At 49.0% G+C, this 24,792-nt stretch overlaps 1 long non-coding RNA gene across 1 annotated transcript in view; it reads right to left on the bottom strand.

Moving 5' to 3' along the window:
* Positions 1-24,792, bottom strand: part of LOC138247304 (uncharacterized) — a 176,978-nt gene that overhangs the window by 86,003 nt on the left and 66,183 nt on the right. The window lies entirely within an intron of this gene.

Raw genomic sequence — 24,792 nt, 5'->3', positions numbered from 1 at the left:
CAAAAAGAGGTTTAAGCATTGGTAAGAACCATACCAAATATCTTCTCCTTAGCCTTCTCCTAGAAAGTGACCAGAACCAGTCTGGCCCATCCCAGGATCAGGAGGTAGAGGGGGAGGGCCTTGAGGACTTTGGGGAGGGTTCCTCCAAAGACCTGTCAGCTAACAGGCCATTTAGTGAAGCTGGTAGTTGGAGGGGGCCACACATCAGTAGGGCACCTTTCACTTCAAAAGGCCAGGTAACTAGAGTTCAGCCAGTTAGAGGCAGGTCCACTTCTGCCAATTCCCACATCACCTCTGTGTCAGAGCATTCCCAAGCCTCCCACCCTGAGGATTACACCCTAGACAGGGAACTCAGAAAGCTGAGGTTGGAAGAGGCTAGATTGAAGCTGAGACAGGAGCAGTTAGCCTTAGACAGGGAGTCTCTAGATGTAGAGAGGGAAAGACAGAAGTTGGTGTTAGTTCCCTGTGGTGGCAGCAGCAGTGTTCTTGATAGTAAGCCTGTAAGAGAACAAGATTCAAGAAACCTGCACAAGACTGTCCCCCCTTACATGGAGGGGGATGACGTAAACAAGTGGTTTGCTGCACTTGAGAGGGCCTGTATGGTACAGTTGGTCCCTCAAAGGCAATGGCTGCTATCTTGTGGCTATCTTTCACTGGTAAGGGTAGGGATGGTCTCCTTACTGTCTGAGAAAGTGATGCCAACAACTACAAGGTTTTGAAAGATGCACTCTTAGATGGATTTGGCTTAACCACTGAACAATACAGGATAAAGTTCAGAGATACCAGAATAGAGTCCTTTCAAGACTGGACAGACTTTGTAGACTGTTCAGTGAAGGCCTTGGAGGGATGGTTACATGGCAGTAAGGTGACTGACTATGAAAGCCTATATAATCTTATTCTGAGAGAGCATATTTTGAATAATTGTGTGGCTGACCTGTTACATCAGTACTTGGTAGACTCAGATCTGATCTCTCCCCAATAATTTAGAAGGCAGACAAATGGGTGAAGGCAGACAAATGGGTCAGAACAAGAGTGAGCAGAAAAACTCATACAGGTGGTGACAAGGATGGCAAGAAGAAGAATGGTAAGCCTTCTGACAAGGGTAGGGACAAAGATAAAAAGCATTCTGAGTCTTCATCAGGCCCACAAAAACCCTCTGGGGGAGGTGGGTCAAAATCCTCTTCTAACAATCAAAAGAAGCCATGGTGTTATTTATGTAAGAGTAAAGGCCATTGGGTAAGTGATTCCACTATCACAACCCCAACTGCGTCCTCTAGTGCCCCTAGTAATAGCAGTGGTGGTGGGAAGTCTACAACAAATAGCCAATCAAAGGGTGTAGCTGGGCTCAACATTTGTAATTTAGTTGGGGTTGGTCTTGTTAGGGAGACCACAGTGGCTGTTTTAGTCTCTGATGGTGGTATTGATTTTGCCACCTTGGTTGCTTGTCCCCTTAATGTGGGTAAGTGCAGGCAACTTCCCCTAATAAATGGTGTTTAGGTTGAGGCCTACAGGGATTCAGGAGCCAGTGTCACTATGGTGATTGAGAAACTGGTTCACCCTGATCAATACCTACTTGGTCAGCAGTTCCAAGTGACAGATGCTCATAACAACACTCTTAGCCAACCCATGGCTGTTGTGAATCTCAACTGGGGGGTGTTACTGATCCAAAGAAAGTTGTGGTAGCCACTGATTTACCTGTAGACTGCTTACTAGGCAATGATTTGGAGACATCAGCTTGGGCTGAAGTGGAGTTGGAGGCTCATGCAGCAATGCTTGGCATTCCAGGGCATATCTTTGCTCTCACAAGGGCTCAGGCCCAGAAGAAAAGAGGACAGGGAAGCTTGGATCCTGGAACAATGGACCAAGTGCTCCCAAAAGCTAGTGGTAGAAAGGGTAAATCCTTGCCCACTATCCCTCCCTCTCCAGAAGATACCCTTTTTGAGGAAGAGGAATCATCTCTCTGTGCAGAACCTACACCAGATGAGCTGGCAGCAGACAATGATGAGCTTTTGGGTGCAGGGGGGCCTGCTAGGGGAGAGCTGAGTGTGACACAGCAGACCTGTCCCACACTAGAGAGTTTAAAACAGCAAGCTGTCAAACAGCAGAATGGGGATATCACTGATAGCCATAAGGTCTATCGGGAAGATAACCTCCTCTATACTGAGTCAAGGGACCCTAAACCTGGAGCTGCCAGGAGATTGGTCATCCCTTTGCAGCATAGGGAGTTTCTTCTTACTTTGGCACATGGTATTCCTTTGGCTGGGCATTTGGGCCAGAGTAAAACGTGGGACAGACCTGTTCCATTGTTTCACTGGCCTCACATGTCAGAGGACACTGAGGAGCTTTGTCGCTCCTGTGTGGCCTGCCAAGCCAGTGGCAAGGCTGGTGGCACACCTAAGCCCCCCTTAATTCCTCTTCCAGTGGTTGGGATGCCCTTTGAAAGGGTAGGGGTTGACATAGTTGGCCCCCTTGACCCTCCAACAGCTTCAGGTAATAGGTTTATCCTTGTGGTAGTGGATAATGCCACTAGGTATCCTGAAGCTATACCCTGAAGGACCACTACAGCTCCTGCAGTGGTAAAAGCCCTTCTGGGAATCTTTTCCAGAGTGGGTTTCCCTAAGGAAGTGGTGTCAGACAGAGGTAGTAACTTCATGTCTGCATACCTCAAAGCTATGTGGAAGGAGCGTGGTGTAACTTACAAGTTCACTACTCCTTATCATCCACAGACAAATGGTTTGGTTGAGAGGTTTAATAAAACTCTCAAAGATATGATCATGGGACTCCCTGACAAACTCAGAAGGAGATGGGATGTCCTGTTGCCATGCCTCCTTTTTGCTTATAGGGAGGTACCCCAAAAGGGAGTGGGCTTCAGCCCCTTTGAACTCCTCTTTGGACACCCTTTAAGAGGTCCCCTTGCTCTTGTGAAAGAGGGTTGGGAACAACCTTTAAAAGCTCCTAATCAAGACATTGTGGACTATGTACTTGGCCTACCATCCAGAATGGCAGAGTACATGAAAAAGGCCAGTAAAAACCTTCAGGCCAGCCAAGAGCTCCAAAAGCAATGGCATGGCCAGAAGGCTGTCCTGACTCAGTACCACCCAGGACAGAAGGTGTGGGTATTGGAGCCTGTGGCCCCAAGAACACTCCAGGACAAAGGGAGTGGACCCCATCTCATTGTTGAAAAGAAAGGGGAGGCCACCTGTTTGGCAGACCTGGGCACTGCCAGGAGTCCCCTTAAGGTGCTCCATGCAAATCGCCCAAAGCCTTATTATGACAGGGCTGACTTAACCCTGCTCATGGCAACTGATGAGAGGCAGGAGGAAGAGAGTGACCCTCTCCCTGACCTCCTCTCCACCACTGAAGCTCATGGCTTGGTGGAGGGAGTTGTACTTGCAGATTGCCTTACTGCTGAGCAGAAGGACAGCTGCATAAATCTCCTAGGCCAATTCTCGGACCTCTTCTCACTGATCTCAGGTTCAACTACCCGGTGTGAGCTATACAATCGACACTGGAGACAGTTTACCTGTCAAAAGTAAGATTTATAGGCAGCCTGACCATGCCAGAGATTGCATAAAACAAGAGGTACAGAAAATGTTGGATCTGGGAGTGATTGAGCCTTCTGAAAGCCAATGGGCTAGCCCAGTGGTGCTTGTCCCCAAACCTCATAGTGAAGATGGTAAAAAGGAAATGAGGTTTTGTGTTGACTGTAGAGGTCTCAATCAAGTAACCAAAACTGATGCTCACCCTATACCCAGGGCAGATGAGCTGATAGATACATTGGCTGCTGCCAGGTATCTAAGCACTTTTGACTTAACTGCAGGGTATTGGCAGATTAAGTTGTCAAAGATGCTAAACCTAAAATAGCATTTTCCACCATTGGAGGGCACTATCAGTTCACTGTTATGCCCTTTGGTTTGAAAAATGCACCTGCCACTTTTCAGAGGTTGGTGAATACCGTCCTGCAAGGTTTGGAAGCTTTTAGTGCAGCATAGCTAGATGATATAGCTGTCTTCAGCTCCACCTGGGATGATCACCTGGTCCACCTATGGAAAGTTTTGGAGGCCCTGCAAAAGGCAGTCTCACCATCAAGTCTTCAAAGTGCCAGATAGAGCAGGGGAAAGTGTTTTATCTGGGCCACCTGGTAGGTGGGGAACAGATTGCACCACTCCAGGGGAAGATCCAGACCATTATGGAATGGGCTCCCCCTACAACTCAAACCCAGGTGAGAGCCTTCTTAGGCATCACATAGTACTCTACCAGGTTCATTAAGAACTATGGCTCCATTGCAGCTTCTCTTAATGACCTCACCAACAAGAAGATGCGTAAAAAGGTATTGTGGACAGCTAGCTGTCAAAAGGCTTTTGATGAGCTAAAACAGGCCATGTGCTCTGCACCTGTCCTAAAAAGCCCTTATTGCTCCAAGAAATTCATAGTCCAGACTGATGCTTCTGATTTGGAGGTACGGGCAGTTCTATCACAGCTTAACACTGAGGGCCAGGATCAACCTGTTGCTTTTATCAGCAGGAGGTTGACCCCTAGAGAAAAGCGTTGGTCTGCAATAGAGGGGGAGGCCGTTGCTGTGGTCTGGGCACTAAAAAAGTTGAGACCATACCTGTTTGGTACTCACTTTATTGTTCAGACAGACCACAAACCTCTGTTATGGCTTAAACTAATGAAAGGTGAAAACCCTAAATTGTTGAGGTGGTCTATCTCCCTACAGGGAATGGACTATACAGTGGAACATAGACTTGAGAGTACCCACTCCAATGCAGATAGACTCTCCAGATATTTCCACTTAGACAATGAAGACTCATCTGGGCAAGGTTAGCCTTTATTGTCCCTTGCTTGGGGGGGAGGTGTTGTGTGGGAAAGTACCATCTTGCCTGGCATGTTACCCCCAATTTTACATGTATGTCAGTTTGTTTTTGCCTATCTCACTGGGATCCTGCTAGCCATGACACCAGTGCTCATAGTTTGTGGCCTGAATGTGTGTACCTGTGTAGTGACTAACTGTGTCACTGAGGCTCTGCTAACCAGAACCTCAGTGCTTATGCTTTCTCTTCCTTTACAATTGTCACTACAGGCTAGTGACCATTTTCACCAATTCTAATTGGCACACTGGAACACCCTTATAATTCCCTAGTATATGGTACCTAGGTACCCAGGGTATTGGGTTTCCAGGAGATCCCTATGGGCTTCAGCATTTCATTTGACACCCATAGGGAGCTCAGACAAATCTTACAAAGGACTGCCACTGTAGCCTGAGTGAAATAACATCCACGTTATTTCACAGCCATTTTACACTGCACTTAAGTAAGTTATAAGTCACCTATATGTCTAACCTTCACTTAGTGAAGGTTAGGTGCAAAGTTACTAAGTGTGAGGGCACCCTGGCACTAGCCAAGGTGCCCCTACATAGTTCAGGGCAATTTCCCCAGACTTTGTGAGTGCGGGGACACCATTACACTCGTGCACTACATGTAGGTCAATAACTATATGTAGCTTCACAATGGTAACTCCGAATATGGTCATAGAACATGTCTAAGATCATGGAATTGTTCCCCCATTCCAAATCTGGTATTGGGGTGTCAATCCCATTCATCCCCGGGGCTTCTCTATGGACCCCGGGTACTGCCAAACCAGCTCTCTGGGGTTTTCTCTGCAGCTACCGCTGCTGCCAACCCACAGATCGGGTTCTGCCTTCCTGGGGTCTGGGCAGCCCAGTCCAAGAAAGGCAGAACAAAGGATTTCCTCTGAGAGAGGGTGTTACACCATCTCCCTTTGGAAATAGGTTTTAAGGGCTGGAGAGGAGTAGCCTCTCCCAGCCTCTGGAAATGCTTTGAAGGGCACAGATGGTGCCCTCCTTGCATAAACCAGTCTGCACCGGTTCAGGGAACCCCCAGTCCCTGCTCTGGCATGAAACAGGACAAAGGAAAGGGGAGTGACCACTCCCCTGTCCATCACCACCCCAGGGGTGGTGCCCAGAGCTCCTCCAGTGTGTCCCAGACCTCTGCCATCTTGAATCCAGAGGTGTGAGGGCACAATGGAGGCCTCTGAGTGGCCAGTGCCAACAGGTGACATCAGAGACCCCACCAAATATGTGCTTATCTCACTAGGTGGCCAATCCTCAGCTGAGGGCTATTTAAGGCCTCTCCTGTGGGCTTTCCCTCAGATAACGACTTGCAAGAATTCACCAGAGTTCCTCTGCATCTCCCTCTTTGACTTCTGCCAAGGATCGACCACTGACTGCTCCAGGACGCCTGCAAAACTGCAACAAATTCGCTAGAAGACTACCAGCGACATTGTAGCGCCTAATCCTGCCAGCTTTCTCGTCTGTTTCCTTGTGGTGCATGCTCTGGGGGCTGACTGCCTCCACCCTGCACTGGAAGCCATGAAGAAATCTCCCGTGGGTTGACTGAATCTTCCCCCTGCTCCAGAGGGCACCAAACTTCAGCGTCAGCAGTAGTCTGGGACCCCTCTCATCCTGACGAGCGTGGCCCCTGGAACACAGGTGGTGGACCCAAGTGACCCAGACTGTCCAGTGGTCCAACTGTCCAAATTTGGAGGAGGTAAGTACTTGCCTCCCCTCTCCAGACAGTAATCCTGTGCACCGTGTGAACTGCAGCTGCTAGGGCTTCTGTGCACTTTTGCAAGGAATCCTTAGTTCGCAGCCTAGACCAGGTTCCCAGCACTCCGTCCTGCATTGCTCAACTTGCTGAGTTGACCACCGGCTTTGTGGGACCATCTTTTGTAATGTTAAGATGACCACCATGCTCAGTCTTCTTGAACCCATGTTCAAGGACTTCTGCAGGTGCTGCCTTCTTGTGCATGGGCTCTCTGTGTTGCTGAGGGTCCCCTCTGTCTCCTCTCCTAAGTGGCAACATCCTGATCCTTCCTGGGCCCGGGCATCACCCTTTATCTTTAACTGCAACATTTGCAGCTAGCAAGGCTTGTATGCAGTCTTTCTCCAAGAAAACAACTCTTCTGCACAAAGGAGAAGTTCCTAGCACCTTTCGTAGTTGCAGAATCTTCAGCTTCTTCCATCCAGAGGCAGCCATTTTGCACCTTTTTCCGAGGTTTAATGGGCTCCTGCCCCCCCTGGACACTTTCACGACTCTTGGACTTGGTCCCCTTCCTTTGTAGGCCCTCAGGTCCAGGAATCCGTCTTCAGTGCTTTGCAGTCTATTGTGGTCTTTGCAGAATCCTCTATCACAAGTTTAGTGTGTTTCTGGGGAAGTACTATCACTTTACTCCTACTTTTCAGGGTCTTGGGGTGGGGTATCTTGGACACCCTTAGTGTTTTCTCACACTCCCTGCAACCTTCTACACACTACACTAGCCTAGGGGTCCACTTGTGGTTCACATTCCACTTTCAGAGTATATGGTTAGTGTTACCCCTAGGCCTATTGCATCCTATTGTATTCTACAGTGTTTGCACTATTTTCCTAACTGTTTACTTACCTGATTTTGGTTTGTGTGTATATTTTGTGTATTTTACTTACCTCCTAAGGGAGTATATCCTCTGAGATATTTGTGGCACATGTCACTAAAATAAAGTACCTTTATTTTTAGTAACTCTTAGTGTCGTGTTTCTTATGATATAGTGCCTATATGATGTAAGTGTTATAGTAGGAGCTTTGCATGTCTCCTAGTTCAGCCTAAGTTGCTCTGCTATAGCTACCTCTATCTGCCTAAGCTGCTAGAACACTACTAATCTACTAATAAGGGATAACTGGACCTGGCACAAGGTGTAAGTACCATCAGGTACCCACTATAAGCCAGGCCATCCTCCTACACACCCTCATTGACCATTTCCAAACCTTTACTGAACACATACGCATGCTGGGAGGCCTACTGGAAGCCTACTTTCTGCATTGTGAATACAATGTGGCCAGGAGCCACGAGCTTTCAGTCGGGTTTGGTGAGGTGTCTGTTGGATTTCACCTGGGTTTTTTGCATACACACAAAAAAAACACATAATAGTTCCTTCTATTGAGTTTTGAAAGACTCAAAATGGTAGTTATTTTATAAAATATTGTATTTTCTCTCACTTAGGCCATTATTTATACTTTTTTAGCGCCGCATTTATTTATTTTTTTACTCAAAAGAGGCGCAAACTTACAAAATACAATTGTATTTTGTAAGATTGTACCACTTTTGCATCAAAAACCAGCACAAATGCGGCGCTAAAAAAGTATAAATATAGGCCTTAGTCCTCCTACGAGTCTGCATTCCTTTCCCTTTCCACTGCTGCTTAAGTCCCGCTGACGCGCTCTGCTTGTCGTATAATGTTTTTTAACATTATATGCCAGCATGATTGTTGGTTAATCTAAATCTCACACCCCTAATCTTACTGACCAAGCTACTTACTCTGTGTGGACCATCACTTTTGCTGTAAAACAAAAAAATACACGCTCTGAAGTATCAGTTAAAGACTGTTAATTTTGATGGGGCTGAAACAGATGTTTTCACCCACACTGCTATTTTTTCTTTCCCCACTCACAATATGCCACGAAAAACATGGCAAAGTGTGGACAGGGAAACTGGCAAGAAGGGTGAAATGGCATGCAGGAATCAGTGCGGAAACACAGTTTTCCATAATTATTCTCCATTTTTGAGTTCAAAACTCACAATGAGGCTATAATTCCAGGGGAGGCCTTTCCGTTGTGGCAGAGGAGCGTCACCTCACTGCTGAATGGCAGCTGAGAAATAAAATAATGATAAAACTATCTTATTATCATTTTATTTTCTGCTTCCGCAGTCAGTCTGCAGAGTGTAGGGCAGAGCGGGGCCATCTTCTACGTCAGTAGGGGGAGGTGGAGTAGTCTGTGCATGCTAAGAGAGCATGCCGGTTTACCGGGCCGTCTTAGGCCGGCCAAACTGACATGCGCATTTAAAAATCTCCACCCGAGCTGAGTTGCACAGCCGGGTGGAGAACCACTGCAGGCTCCCAGTCTCTACATGAGAGGCATTGCAGCACACTCAGACCAATCCCAGCACTTCTCTCATGCTGGATAACAGCATGAGAGAAGTGTCTGGATTGGGTGGGGAGGGGTGCAAGCACAGAAGCACTGAAGTCATGGGAGTGGTGGGAGCAGAGGGAGCAAAGGAACCCCAATGTGACAGGTAAGTCTTTTTTTAATTTTTTTATTATTTCCCTCTTCCCTCCGTCTCCTCTGTTCCGCGTGCTTCCCCACCTAGCATTACTGGCATCAGCCGCTTCTGTATAATTTCTCTTTTTGAACTTCGTTTTTGATGTGGTATCGGTGATTTTAGGTGCAGAACTAATAATGTGGTTCCCAAGCACATTCAGCAGAGAGTGCCTTTGGGTTACTGGGTCATACACTTTAAAAATGACATCATGGATCAACAGTTGTCAGCCATGCTGTTGTAATTTTTAAGGGCTGTGCTTCTTAGTTGGTTACCTCCCGTCTGTATATTCCGTTGTTTTGGCACCATGTCCGTTATCCATGATGATCCCTATTAGAGATGCTTTTTGTCTGCCATTCTGGGGATTGCAGCAAGCTGTGCTGCTCCCCTGCAGAAATCTGTGAGTTCTGAAGAACTCCCTGTTGGGCTACTCTCACTCCTTCTCTCAGCACAAGAGCAGCCCCGCCCGACCTCACACTGGTGATTAACCTGACCATTGACATTCTGCCTGCTGACTGATTGTCACATACCGAATGACAATTGACCAGTCTCTGCAACTGGTGGGCCTCTTCCTGCCTCACCCTAGGGCAGGGCATTCCGTTTTTATCCGGGGACTCTAGTTTTGTACCAGGGACCAAGCTCTGGGAGAGTGGAAGGAAGGTGACTTGGGGGAGGGTCTTGCATTTTAAAATATCTTTCATATACTTCAGAATCTATACAGCGCAGCACAGAGTCTAGGTAGTTGTTAGAAATTGGGTCTCAAGTTGGCAGAGGTTTGCACTCTGTCCAAGGAGGGACCACAATTCTAGTCAGGGCAAGTAAAATACACACTAAAAGCTCACCTATGCTCGCCCTCTGGTAGTTTGCCACAGAGCAGTCAGGCGCACACATACACACCACCACCACGTCCACACACACACACACATCCAAATCAGTTAGGAAAACAAGCCAATATTTATCTGAGATCGGGATTGTTGTGTCATGCAGTCAGTGAGTGGTGTCTGCAGCTTTGGTGCAGGCAGCGGTAAAAAGGCATTTCTGCAGCGGGATGCATCCGTTCCAAGTGACACATCGATGTCGTTGCGTAGTCAGTGAGCGGTGTCTGCGGCTTCGGTGCAGGCAGCGGCAAAGAGGCATTTCTGCAGGGGGATGCATCGGTTCCAAGTAAAGCGTTGGTGTTGTTGCGTCAGTTGTTGTGTTCCATCACCACACTCACCTCCAAGGGTCCAGTATTGGATTTGGCACTACTTGCCACAGTAGAACTCACAGTCGAGGATCCCAAGTGCTGCTAGCAAGATGCAGGTGAATTCTTTGATATCCCTGAGACTTCAGAAACAGGAGGCAAGCTCAGTCAGGCCCTTGGAGAAACTTTACAATGCAAGATGTAGAGAGTTAGATCCAGTCGTCTCACTGCCAGGCAAAAAGTAGCAGGCAGCAGGCCAACACAGCAGAGAAAACAGCAAAGTGACAGTCCTTCCTGAAAACACCACAGTCCTTCTTCCTGTTAGAATGTCCTCAGTCCAGAAGTGTTCCGAGTGTATTGTGTCAGAGGCCCTGTACTTATACCCAAATGTTCCTTTGAAGTGGGGAGACTTCAAAGAGTGGTTTTGAAGTGATCTAGATCCCTTTCGGCCCAGTCCTGTCTGCCAGGAGGTCTGTGGGGGGTTATCAGTCCTTTGTGGGGGGTCATGCCACTACCCTTTGAAGAGTAAGTGAGAGCCCCTCCACCCTTTCTGCCCAGGAAGACCTATCAGTACGCAGCTGGAATGTAGAGGCAGTTGAGTGCCCTGTATTTATGATTGTCTGGATGGAACGCACACAAAGGTAGCTATCAACTAATCTTACAAAGACCACGTGTAGATTGGAGGCAGGCTAAGGCACAGGATGGGTAAAGTGAGAAAATGGCAATGTTCTAAAAGTGGCATTTTCAGACCTGAAATTTAAAAACCACCTTTACCAAAGAGTGTGTTTTTTCAATTGTCCAGAGACACCAAACTCAATTTTTCTATATTTTCCCAATTGGAAATTGCACTTGAAAGATGTTTTAATGCAATCACCAAACTAGCTAATGGGAGAGATAGTCCTTGCAATAATGAAATAAATTTAAGAGTTTTTAGACCACATGGACATGTTAAACTTGAAACTACATGTCAAACATTTTAAATACACTGCACCCTACCTTTGGGGCTAACCAGGGCCTACCTTAGGGGTGTCTTACATGTAATAAAAAGGAAGGTTTGAGCCTGGCAAGTGGATACAATTGCCAGGTCGAAATGGCAGATTAAACTGTACACACAGGCTCTGCAATAGCAGGCCTAAGACATGCTTGAAAGGCTTCTGTAGTGGGTGGCATGACCATTGCTGCCGGCCCACTAGTAGCATTTGACTTACAGGCCCTGGGTCCACTTAGTGCACTTTACTAGGGACGTAGTAGTAAATCAAAGATGCCAATCATGGAGAAGCCAAGGTTATCATGTTTTAAACACAGAGCACATGCATTTTAGCACTGGTCAGCAGTGAAAAAGTGCACAGAGTCCTAAAGCCAACAAAACAGGGTCAGAAAAGGAGGAAGAGGAAGGCAAAAAGTCTGGCGATGTCCCAGCAGAAAGATCCATTTCCAGCAATACTGCAGTGGTATGATGTACCTCCTGCAAAGCGCAAGATATAACATGCAGCTGAAACACATGTTTTTTATGTAGCTGGCTCAGTGGGGTTCTGCTGTTGTCACATAGGACCTCATTATGACATTGGCAGTCAGCTGACCGCCACACCAGTGATGGCAGTAGTACCATTGCCAGGCTGGTGGTGAAGACCGCCAAATAATGACCATGCAAGTGATCCCTCCCATAGACAGCCAATGTACCATCCGAACTGTCAGTGCGGTCTGTCCACTGACCACGGTGGTAGGCATCTTAAGGCTGGTAAAAGACAATGACCCGGCCACCATATTGTGACATAGCAGACCGTCAGGATTTCCAGGATGGGACCACTAGCAGCAAAAGCCTGGTGGAAACACATCCAGACACTCACCTCCAGGAACGCAGAGGAGTCAACAACCGCCATGGAACCCGAACTGGAAGTCCTGCCGATGCTGTACCACGCAATGGCAGTCTAGGAGCAGCAACACCAACGAAGACGACAACAGTGAGTACAGCCACCTAGCACACAAGGGAGGGAGGGGAGAGTGACACACCCACACGCACAACACACACCATGCCAACATAATCCAGGAGCAAAGAAAGCCAGGACACACACCTTTGGTCCAATTAGGTGGGAATTAGGTGGGAACAGCGACCTCAATTGAAATTATATATATATATATATATATATATATATATATATATATATATATGTATAAATATATATTTATACAGAAAGGGCCATTGGCTAGTCCATTGTCATTGAAAAGCCACAGTGCAACGTACAAGGCCCAACGTGACTCCTGACAGCCCATGTCACTCCACTGGGCAGGGGCATCATGCTGATGGTAGGCAGGCACCTCCAGGGGCAGGGTGGGGTGGGGTGTTTCTTGGGAAGGGTTCCTTGGACTTGGGTTTGGGAGGGGCGGGTCCTTGCTTCATTGTTTAGGGGGTGGAGGTGGTTGCTTGGGGCAGGTGGCCAGAGTGCCACTCTTGTGCCCCCTAGTGGCAGGAGAAGCTACAGGGGAGATACAGGAGTGGACTGGGAGCTGGAGGTACTGGGCTGTGGGAGAGGGATCTTTCTCTTACAGGCAGGATGGGGGAAGAGGTCAAGGCAGGAAAGGAAAAGTTTCTTAGGTCCAATGGGGCGGGTTGTGGGAGGAGGTTTGGGAAAGGAGGTAGAGAGAGTGGTTGTAGGAGAAGTAGGTGTGCTGGACTTGGGTGCAGGTGCATGGACAGAGTGCGTGTGTGAGGTGGATGGCTGTTAGGTGTCTGAGTGGGAACGTTAATGTGTCATTGGAGAGGGGGGCAGACAGGGAGGGAGAGGACAAACAGGATGTGTGTATGTATGTTGTTATGGTGTCTGCAAGTGAGGTGGGTGTGCTGCATGATGTTGTGATGGTGGTGGTGGTGACTGCACATGTGCTGAATAAGGTCCTAGTCTGCATGTCTGCTGTTGTGGTGACTGTGGGCAAGTGTGTACAGGTGGCAGGAACTGAGATGGTTGATGCAGTGCATGCAGGTGTGAGTGTTGATGTGATTGTGAGGGAGGAGTAGGGGGAGACAGTGGCGGCTGTGGCTGTTGTTGTATATGCTTCTGTGTGTTGGCTGTGTGTGTGCTTGTCGAGTGAAGTGTGGTGCCTGTGTTGTGTGTGCGAGTCCTGTCTGTTGTTTTGGGTGCATGCTTGTCAGATTGTGTACACGGGTTGGGTTGGGAAAGAGGGTTTTGGGACTGAGAATGATAGTTGGAGGGGGGACGGAAGAACCAGGGACACTGGCTGCTGCCAAATAGGATGCCAGAGCCTTAAACGATCTCTGTAGGGCAGCGAAGCCACTGTGAATGCCCTCCAGGTAGGCATTGCATTGCTGCATCTGAAATGCCAGCCCCTGGATGGCATTTACTATGGTTTACTGCCCTACAGAGATGGATCGAAAGAGGCCAATAGCCTCCTCAGTGAGGGCAGCAGGTCTGACTGGAGCAGGACCTGAGGTGCCTAGGGCAAAGGAGACGCCAACCTTCCTGGGTGCGAGGGCACGGGCAACTGGGTAGGGGGCTATTGGGAGGGCAGTGCTGGTACGGGGTGTGGCAGAAGATCTTGTAGCTGGGGTGGTTCCAGAAGGGTCCGCCACCACCAGATAGCTTCCATCAAAGGAGGAATCTTAGTCTGATGTCATTGCTCCATTTTCCCCTGTTGTGCTCCCATCGCCCTCCAACCCACTGGTCCCATAGGCATTGGTGGACTTTGCCTCCTGGGTCCCATGGGCTGCTGCTCCCCCACGCAGCGGTGCCCCTGCTCCTTCGCCAGATGATGGTAATGCACACAAGGACTGGATGAGAAAAGAAGAGAGGGTGGGGGAGAAAGAAAGGGAGCACAGGGTCAATCACAGCAATAACAGCACATATGGCATACACATCACAATCACTCACTGGGATTAACACTGTGCAGGATGGACCACAATGCCAAACCATTACCTGGGTATAACAGCAAAAAAGAACCCAAACACTACCATCTGCACACCTACTAAGAATCAATAAGCCATGTCTGCCATGGTATGATAGCTACTTACCAATACCAAATATACACACTACCCTACATTGCTAAGCAGGACCCCACAAGAATAGCTAAACCAGCATATTGCGGCATCCACTGACTAGAACCTTACACCGAAACGCCATGACAGGCAAAAATAAAAGAAAATACCACACAGTGTGTACTCACTTCCTTGTGGCTACTGTGCATGACCTTTGGTGGGGTACCCCCTGCAGCCGCTGGTTCTCCTGTATGATGGTCATCACCTGGCCCATCCTGTCCTGGGATTGTTGGTATGCCCTCAGGGCATGTGTGAGTGCCTCGTGGGCAGTCGATTCCCTGGGCCTGACCTCCCCCTGGTGCACAGCTGACCTCCCACTATCCCTGGCCCCCTAAGCCTGTTTCCCCTGACAGTGTGCCCACTGCCACTTACACCAGGACCTTCACCGTCTTGCCTCTGTGGTGTCGACTCAGGTCCCTGTACAGGTGGCACACTATTGATCAACGTGTCCTGGGGACAGAGGTTTGGGGATGTTGGCTGGCAGCTATGGTGTTGGAGTCGGAGGGGGAGGGCCCTGTTGTGGACTGGCTGTGGGATGTGGAAGCCGACTGACCAGTGGTCCTAGATGGGCCAGGAAGTACATGCATCTTGGGACATCCAGAGTTGCTGTCATCACTAAGGGCATCTTCTGATGGAGGACTATGTTGCTGTGGCACCTGCACAACACTGACATTAGCTGGGGCACCTGTGAAGATGTAAGTGATTTGTTAGGGTCATTGTCTGTCACAGATTCTGCATTTCTGGCTTACCCTATGGGTTTGGTGTTGTCCTCCCAACTTTGGTTAGTGTATGGTGATGGATTGTGGGATTGGTAGTGCTACATGCTGCCCATGCATTGCTGTTGTGTGTGCATGCAGAGCTGGGAAGGGTGTGTTTGCAGTGGGTAGGGCATGCAGGGGTACACAATTGAGGGTGGTTATTGGGGTGGGCACTGTTTGGGATGGAGTGGGCTGTATGGAGTCAGGGTGAGGGGGTGACATGCCATGCAGTTATCGGTGGAGGTAGGGTAGTAATCGTGACTTACCACTGTTCAGCCCCCCAGTGACTCCAGTGAGGCCCTCAGGATGCAGGATTGCTCCTCCCATGGTGTCAACTGTGAGGGAGGAGGTAGGGGTCCACCGCCAGTCCTCATGATGGCAACCTGGGGCCTTGATGCAATGGAACACATCTTCCCCCGTGGGTCATTCCACCTCTTTCGAATGTCGTCCCTTGTGCGTGGATACTGTCCCACGGAGTTCACCCTGTCCACAATCCTGCACCATAGCTCCATCTTCCTAGCAATGGAGATTTGCTGGACCTGTCCCCCAAACAGCTGTGGCTCTACCCTGATGATTTCTTCCACTATCACCCGCAACTCCTCATCAGTAAAACGGGGGTGCTTTTGTGGGGACATGCCTATTGCGTAGTGTGTGTGTCGTGCATATGGTGTTCTGTGTTAAGGTAGGGGGTGTGGTGTGTGATGCGTGATGGGTGTATAGGTAGATATGGGGTGTGAGCAGTGTAGCAGTCTTTTTGTGTTTGCAAAGGATTGTGGGTTATGTGGCGGGGTGTTTTATAGTGCTGTTGGTGGGTGTGCACGGTGTGTGTATATGTGTCAGGTGTGGGTTTTTTAATCTGGCCAATGTTGGGTTCTAGTGCTGTTGGGTGCCTGTAGTGGGTGAGTCTATTAAGCCCTCCCTTTTCTCTAATTCAGTCCATTCGCCAGGTTTAGATAATAAAGAGTGTGGATTACCGTATATCTGATGGCACGTTTCTTTATTAGTATTAGGTATTGGCTTACTGTCCTGTTAGTGCTCGATTAAAGAGTTCACAATGTCTTCTTTGTATCTCTGCTTTTTCCAGTCTCTCGCCTCTTTTGTTATTCGTTTTCTTCTTCTTCTCAGTTCCTTTATACTTTCTTCTATTGTGTACTCACTCTCTCTCTCTCTCTCTCCTTGTCTTTCAGTTTTGTTTTAACAGTCTTGTAGGAATTTCATCAGGATCCTGGAGATGTCACTCCGAAGCATGAGAGAAAAAAAAAGGATATAAAACAGGAGGTAAGTCCGGGGCTCTTAGGACTCATTTACATCTGATAGGGGTAGGGGCATGAGGGGAAGTGGAAAAATGTGCACCCTTGGTGGGATATCCGTTTTTCTATAGGTGGTTCTTCCCCAGTGAAGTGATGTATGTGTAGATAACCAGAAAAGGGAAAGAAAAAATAAATAAACATGCACTCTCCAATCTACAAGCACGGTAATACAGTTCCTTCCCTTGCTTTTCATGAAGGTAAATATTGTATTTTTTCCCTGCCCTCCTGTCTTTGTTTGTCTCTTCTCCTGTCTCAGCTGGACTCACTCAGAAACCACTCACAGCCAGTATACGGGCACGCACCTGCTTCAGCCACGTCCCTCCAGGTGTTATTGGATTCCGCCGGGGCACTTGATCGCTGCTGTCCTCCCTTGATTTTGCTGGTGGGTCGCTTTCTCCGGTCTCTTCACCATTTCTGCCCTCTGTCCTCCTTGTCACGTCCGACTCATTGTCTTCCCTTTTCTCTGCGCCACCTCTCTCTGCGCACACTTCCTCTTTCTCCTTCTGCGTGTCCACTTCCGGGTTGGTGTTTGCGTCGCGGCGCTGTGGCGCATTCCTCTACAAAGTGGCCCCGGGGCACCTTATTGCCGGCCCAACTTGCGCAGGAGTATCCGGGGTCCCGACAACCCTGTTATAGTGCCCCATTCTGCTGCAGTGGTGTGCACCGCCAATGGCTGACTGCTGTTGAATGTCCGCTGTGGTGATTCGTGGGTCATAATTTGGAGGGCGGTGTATTGCTGGGGTAGTGTGGAGGGTAGTGGGTCAGACAGTTTTTTGCCTCCATTGGCTCAGGCGGCATTGTGGTTGTGGCTGGTTTCTGTTGGTTTTGTGTTTGTGTGTCATTATCTGGTGGGCGGATTACCGCCTCTGCGGTGGTCTGCTGGTGGCCGTCACCATGGGGGTCTTTGGAAAAGACCGCCAATGTCATAATGAGGGACATAGTTCCTTCTGTTACTTGCAGTTGTTTTTTCACAATTGTTCATTATTCTAAGGTTTCCAAATAGGGTTCTTTAGGATAATAATGAATACGTATTTGCCTAGTAGGTTATGTTTTAAATCCTGAGTTTGTATTTCTCAAGATCAGGCACACTTAACATATAACGCCTACCAGTATGGATGACCTGTGACTCCTATATCTTGTAGTCATCGTTGTCTTAAGAAACATTTTGTATACATTGACTTACACACTCATGAGAGTCGTTGTCTCTGTATAAAATGTGTGCGATGTAACACACATCAACACCCTGTCCTATATACTTGTGATGAGTAGTGTTATAAAATAAATTAAATACATAGGACAGGGTCTATGTATAGATGAGGGACACCATTGGATGGTAGTGCTGAGGGAATCTGTGGAGACAGCGGTCTTTTGGGCATAGGTGTTGGTGCCAACAAAGATTGTCATCCTGGGTGCCACCAGTAGTAAAGCTGACCCTGTCAGGGACAAAGCTAGAGGTGGGTGAGCTGATGATAGTTTGAGCCAGATTTGAACTTGAGTCCTGGCTCTGGCACAGTTTGAGGTCCCATTCGAACTTCAAGCCCACAACAAACCAAGATTTCATTTTACGTCATGCACAACGAGGTATAAACAAATCATTAACATTTGAGGTAAAAAAAGAGAGACAAATGGATACCAATTTAGTGGCTAACTTGAACAAACTAAAACCACAAACCTTGATTAACTGCACCTTCCCCTTAATCAAATTGTGTTGTTGAATGCATATATTTCATACCTATGTGTTTAGTTTAATAGACTATAATTAGGGCCACTGTCATTATGCAGTAGGGGGTGCCAGATTATGCAGAAGGGTTGACAAAATTATGCGTCAAGAAAAGGCAAATTATGTGGCGTAATGTGGCACATTTCATGATAGTATTACTTCGTTATTTTGGGATTTTTGCACTTTAGCAATCTCTGGGCATAGGTCGTACCTCATTTGTACCTGTTTAACACCCAAATGTAGCAATAGACAACAGAATGGTCAGCAGTCAACTTTTGCAAAAGTCTTCCACTGTGTCACAACATGTGTCATGCAGTTTTAACTTTCCAACTGTTTGAGCTCAAAACAATATTTTGTTTATTAAAATCTGCAGATCACGCAGCAGATGATGGATTATGTAGAAAATGTGGCAACTGCATAATTCCAGTGGCACTGACGATAATGTTGCTTTCCATAACAATCTGGGCCACATAAGGGGTTCACTAATGGCACTGTCACCAGAGTGCGGCGGGAGCAGGAGTGGTTCTAAGATCATATTTACTACCACATTTAATAAGTACTTCCCAGTGCAGTCCTATAATAGGACATTTTCTTGTGAAAGCTTCCACTTGTTAAAGAAATACACTTTCTGGATTTATGATGAGACTTTATCATATTTTACGTGATGTTTGTTGTATGATTTCCATGGCAAACAATTCCAGGTCTTGGTGTTTGCACAGGTTCTGAGAGCCAAGCTGGCCCTTGTTGTGACTCTGGTTTGGCTCGCCTTGTTAATTTATTGGCTCGTCCACCTCTAGACACAGCTATCATTCCTGCACCCTGTGCAGGTCTCCAGACCCTGAGGCAAAAGCAATTCAAAATTGTTAGTCATCTCTCCCTCTCTCCCTCTCCATAAGCTTTCTCGCAGTTCCCTTTGCCTCCCCTTTTATATGTCCCCACCACCTTTTTATGCTGCCTCTACTTTTCTATGTTTCCAGCCTTCTCTCTGCCACACTCATCAGAACCTTTCTGTATCTGTTTTTGCTCATTTCTCTTCCCCATCTTCTTCTGTAATCCTCTTTTCTCTTTTTTCCATCTGTTCTTTTTTTTCTTTCAGTTGGCAGATCCTTTAATGCATTCCTCTTTCACTGTTCACTCTCATTTTTGTACACTGGATTCTCTCCATCTCTGTATGTAGCCCTCTCTCCTCTTTTCTCACTATCATTTCCCTCTGTTTTCACCCTCTAATAGTGCTACTTCCTGTGAGCTCAAAGACTGTGGCCCTCTTTACAACATTGGCGGTAAATGCCGCTTACCGCTGTGCAGAAGACCGCCAACACACCGCCGTGGAATTCCGCCATAGCTATTACGACCCACAGCTCAGAACACACCAAAATCTAGACACCCAGTCAAGTCTGCCACACCAAAGGTCAGTGATAAACTGGCGATAACAAAACCTCCACCGTCATGCCAACAGGAATACGCTCACACTATTACGATCCACGCACGGTCTTTCAACCGCGGTATTCCATTGGCGGTACACACCACTGCGCTCAAACTACACACACATTTACAAAACACTACCACATTGGACAAATCGAAATACACACACCTGATACACATACACACACCACTCCCACACACCCAATACAATATAAAACACACACTCACATTACCCACAAACCCTTACTACCCAAAAATTTGAAGAAGGCCAGAGAGACAGCAAAGCAAAGACAACACCAGCATACAGAGGCACACAACACCATCACACATACACGTCCACGCACAAAACACCACACACCCCTAAAAATCACCCCACACATCACAACACACACCACCTCACACATCACCCACACCACCCCATGGCACCGCAAAGACACCCCAGGTTTTCTGAGGAGGAGCTCAGGTTCATGGTGGAGGAAATCATCCGGGTAGAGCCACAGCTATTCGGATCACAGGTTCAGCACACCACCATACCTAGGAAGATGGAGCTATGGGGAAGAATCGTGGACAGGGTCAACGGAGTGGGACTGCACCCAAGAACACAGGATGACTTCAAGAAGAGGTGGGACGACCTACGGGGTAAGGTGCGTTCTGTGGTCTCAAGACACCACATTGCGATTCAGAGGACTGGTGGCGGACCCCCACCCGCTCCCCCACAACTAACAACACGGGAGGAGCAGGTCTTGGCTATACTGCATCCTGAGGGCCTCGCAGGAGTAGCTGGAGGAATGGACTCTGGTAAGTTAAATCTTTAACTACTTCATCCCCCACCCTACCTGCATGCTATCACATACCCCCACCCTCGCCCTCACCCCCATCACTCCAACTCCTCATATGTCCCACTATCACAAACCACACATCCCAACACCAAGCCCTGCATGCAAAAACAAAGCATGGACACCCATCACCAATGCATGTCCACTACACATACCCACACAGACCCCTAAACATTTATCACACAAGATCCTACACAGGAATGGAAGCACTGGGGTACAGGGTCACCCACCCATTGCACACCATGGCACACACAGATGCAATAATCATGCCTTTACACCCCTGCAGGACCCCTACCCAACATCACCGGACAGGAGGTTACAGACATGTCCACGCCACCCACAGAAGAGGCCCACAGCGATGACAGCAGCTCTGTCCAACTGGATCTAGATGACCAGCCCAGCCAATCTGGGACCCCAGGACAGTCGGTTCCCCTCACACAGTCACAGGCCACCACAGAGCCTCCCCCCTCAGGAAACACCAGCACAGCACCCACCCAGTGGGCCCATACCTCTGTCCCCAGGACACGTCAAGCAGCAGTGTGTCCACCACTACAGGGAACCCAGGCTAACCTACCACCCCAAGAACAGCAGGAATCCTCGGGGCAGTGGTAGTGGGCACACGGTTCAGGGGACAGAGGCCCAGGAAAACCGGGGAACTGGGAGGGCTGCTGTACGACAGGGGGAGGACAGGCCCAGGGAACCCACTCTCCACGAGCCCCTCTCCAACATCATGGGAGTCTACCATCATTCCCAGGAGACAATGCAACAGTACTGGCTAAGTTTCAGGATACCCAGCGGCTGCAGGAGGAACAGTATTTGGGGTTCAGGGAGGAACTCAAATCCATCAATACCACCCTGGGCACCACTGTAGGGGTGCTGAAGGACCTCGTGAACACCAGGAGGGACACTGTGGCACAACAAGGGGCCCCTGACACTAGCCTGGATGATAAACTGCCCACCACCTCCTCCGGCGCTAGTGGACAGGAGGCACCGCCACAGGACCATGACACCAGCACCCCACTCCCTGCAGGTGGAGAACCACCCCGCAAGTGGTCCCTGAGATCCAGGACAAAGACAGAGAACAATGCCAAGACCCCAGCCAAGAAATGAGACCACCCTGATTGTCATCCTTTTGTCCCACTTTGTCACCCTGTCCATCCTTAAACTGCCCTAGCTCCACTTCCTATGCCCCTTTAGACAATGCACCTGTGAGACAAATAGACTGGACTTTGCCATGGACATTCCTCCACCATCACCCCTGACCATTTTACAACCCCCTCCACTATTTATCGCTTAAATAAACATCCTTAAATCACAAAACAATCTGGAGTCAGTCTGTGCTTTCACAATTGTGTATTTGCAATAACTGAGGGAAATAGCAATGTCCATTGTACTGTCAACATACCTATGTCACACAGCTCTAGTCCATGAGGTAACATAGCAGAGGTCACACAGTGGGACCCACATCTGTGAAATCGAAAGGGAAAGTGACAAATCAGGGTCCATACACTGGGTGAAAGTGACAGACAGATGAGAGGTCGAACAATTTTATCAGATGTAGGAGGCAATGAGGTCTTCTTACCTGTGTCTCACTGGAAGTATTGATGGATCACGGTGTTTCTGTTGTCTATGTCCTCTTCTTCTTCCTCCTCTTCTTCACTGTCCACAGGCTCCACAGCTGCCACAACACCTCCTTCAGGACCATCCTCCTGCAGAAAAGGCACCTGTCGTCGCAAAGCCAAGTTGTGCAGCATACAGCAGGCCACGATGATCTGGCACACCTTCTTTGGTGAGTAATATAGGGAACCACCTGTCATATGGAGGCACCTGAACCTGGCCTTCAGGAGGCCAAAGGTCCTCTCTATAACCCTCCTAGTTTGCCCATGTGCCTCATTGTAGCATTCCTCTGTCCTTGTCCTGGGATTCCTCACTGGGGTCAGTAGCCATGACAGGTTGGGGTAGCCAGAGTCACCTGCAAATGTCGAGGGACAACTCTTAGACACACACTAACCCTTAGGGACAACCCCAGACAACTATTCACACTGTATAGGGTCCATGTCCTCACCTAATAGCCACACAGGTGCCTCTGGAGTTGCCCCATCACATAAGGGATGCTGCTATTCCTTAGAATGTAAGCATCATGCACTGAGCCAGGAAACTTGGCATTCACATGGGAGATGTACTGGTCGGCTTAACACACCATCTCCACATTCATTGAATGGTAACTCTTCCGGTTTCTATACACCTGTTCACTCCTGCAGGGGGGTACCAAGGCCACATGTGTCCCATCAATGGCACCTATGATGTTGGGGATATGTTCCAGGGCATAGAAGTCACCTTTTACTGTAGGCAAATCCTCCACCTGAGGGAACACGAGGTAGCTGTGCATGTGTTTCAGCAGGGCAGACAACACTCTGGACAACACGTTAGAGAACATTGGCTGGTACATGCCTGATGCAATGGCCACTGCTGTTTGAAAGGACCCACTTTCCAGAAAATGAAGTACTGACAGGACCTCCACTAGAGGGGGGATTCCTGTGGGATGGCAGATAGCTGACATCAGGTCTGGCTCCAATTGGGCACACAGATCCTGGATTGTGGCACAATCAAGTCTGTAGGTGACTATTACATGTCGCTCTTCCATTGTCGCCAGGTCCACCAGCGGTCTGTACACCGGAGGATGCCGCCATCTCCTCACCTGCCCCAGCGGACGTGCTCTATGGATGAGAACAGCGATCAAAGGGTCAGCCAACACTGAGGTACGAAATAAACAACTTTATTGCACACATTTGTCAATCCGCCATGTGCCTGTCTTAGTGTGTATGCAAGGCCTAGATATGTGTGACGCATTTAAAATTAATACCATGTGGCCCCCTGAAATGGTGGCTGCCTGACCTGTAATGTGGAACAAGGGGATATGAGGTAACTGTGCTGGCGTTGTACACCGTCGCAGTAGGCGGTGGAAGACCGTGGTGCAGCCCTGCATTGGTTAACATTGGACCCTATGGGTCCCAGGAGCCAATGACGATGTACGCTGGCGGTGACGTTACGCACCACCGCGGACGTGACCGCCATTTTCTCACTTGATACCTGATCTTCGACAGGAGAGGACCTACAATGCAAGTGCTGCTGTGACCTCAGTCTGGAAGCAACAATGGCTCAAGTGTCTGGGGAAAGGGCTCCTGCCTGCACATTGGAGGAGCGGGACAAACTAGTGGATGAGGTCCTCCCCCAGCACACGCTACTCTATGGTCCTCCAGACAAACAGGTGAGTACACTGTGAGCATGCTGTATGGGCAATGCCTGTTTGGAGTGGTGTAGATGGGAGATGGGGGGGAATGAGGCGTGCATGAAACGACGGTGAGTGGATGTGCATCAGTGCAAGGGTGGGAACGTGGGCCAATGACTGTGACGGTCCGGACGGTTATAGTTTTTCCTTTTCCCCTGTACTATTCCTGTAGGTCAGCACCCACCAGAAGAAGGATATTTGGCGTGCCATCGCCAAGGACATCCGGGCCCTGGGGGTCCACCACAGACGGAGCACCCACTGCCGTAAAAGATGGGAGGACATTCGGCACTGGAGCAAGAAGCCGGCGAAGGCCCAGCTGGGGATGGCCTCCCAACATGGGAGGGGAGCCCGTCGCACCATGACCCCCCTGATGTTCTGGATCCTGGCGGTGGCGTATCCCGAGTTAGATGGGCGCTTGAGGGCATCACAGCAGCCACAAGGGGGTGAGTACCGTCACATCCATCTGATTCAGCGCGCATTGGAGGTGTCTGGGTGGGGGAGGTGGGCTCTGGGTTCCCCTAGGCCAGACCGAGTTTTGTAGGCAAGGTCCCTTCGTGAGGCAGGCTATATGGCACCCCACCCCACCAGTGTTAAGAGCCATCTACCCCTTTTCAGGCTCCTGTGACTTCCATGTGTGCAGCAATCGGGCATAAGCCTTGTAACCCATGTCCCTGTGATTAATTAGGGAACTCTAAGTGCATGGTGTAGTGCAGAGGGCTGTTGTGTCTATAGTGTCCGCCAACGGTATCGGTATTGCATGCACTGAACATGTCTTTCTACTTTCTTCCCCCCCCCTTTTTGTGGTCTCCCTGTTCTTGTGTGCATTAGCATCATCAGGCAGAGGAGCTGTGCCACCGGAGCAGGAGGGAGCTGCATCCCACATAGCCCTTTAGGGCGAGACTACGGACTCAGAATTCACCAGTGGGACGGAGGGCGAGGGGAGCTCCACGACGGGGACAGGAGCTGACACCAGCGACACCGACTCCTTCTCTGGAGGGAGCTCCCTTGCGGTGGCGGGCCCTTCTGTGCCCACCGCATCGACAGGTACAGCCGCCACCCCCCCACCAGCACTGCCC

The sequence above is a fragment of the Pleurodeles waltl genome, chromosome 7 (genome assembly GCF_031143425.1).
Source record: "Pleurodeles waltl isolate 20211129_DDA chromosome 7, aPleWal1.hap1.20221129, whole genome shotgun sequence".
In the NCBI taxonomy this organism is placed as follows: Eukaryota; Metazoa; Chordata; class Amphibia; order Caudata; family Salamandridae; genus Pleurodeles; species Pleurodeles waltl.
This window is presented reverse-complemented; position numbering and strand designations above follow the sequence as displayed.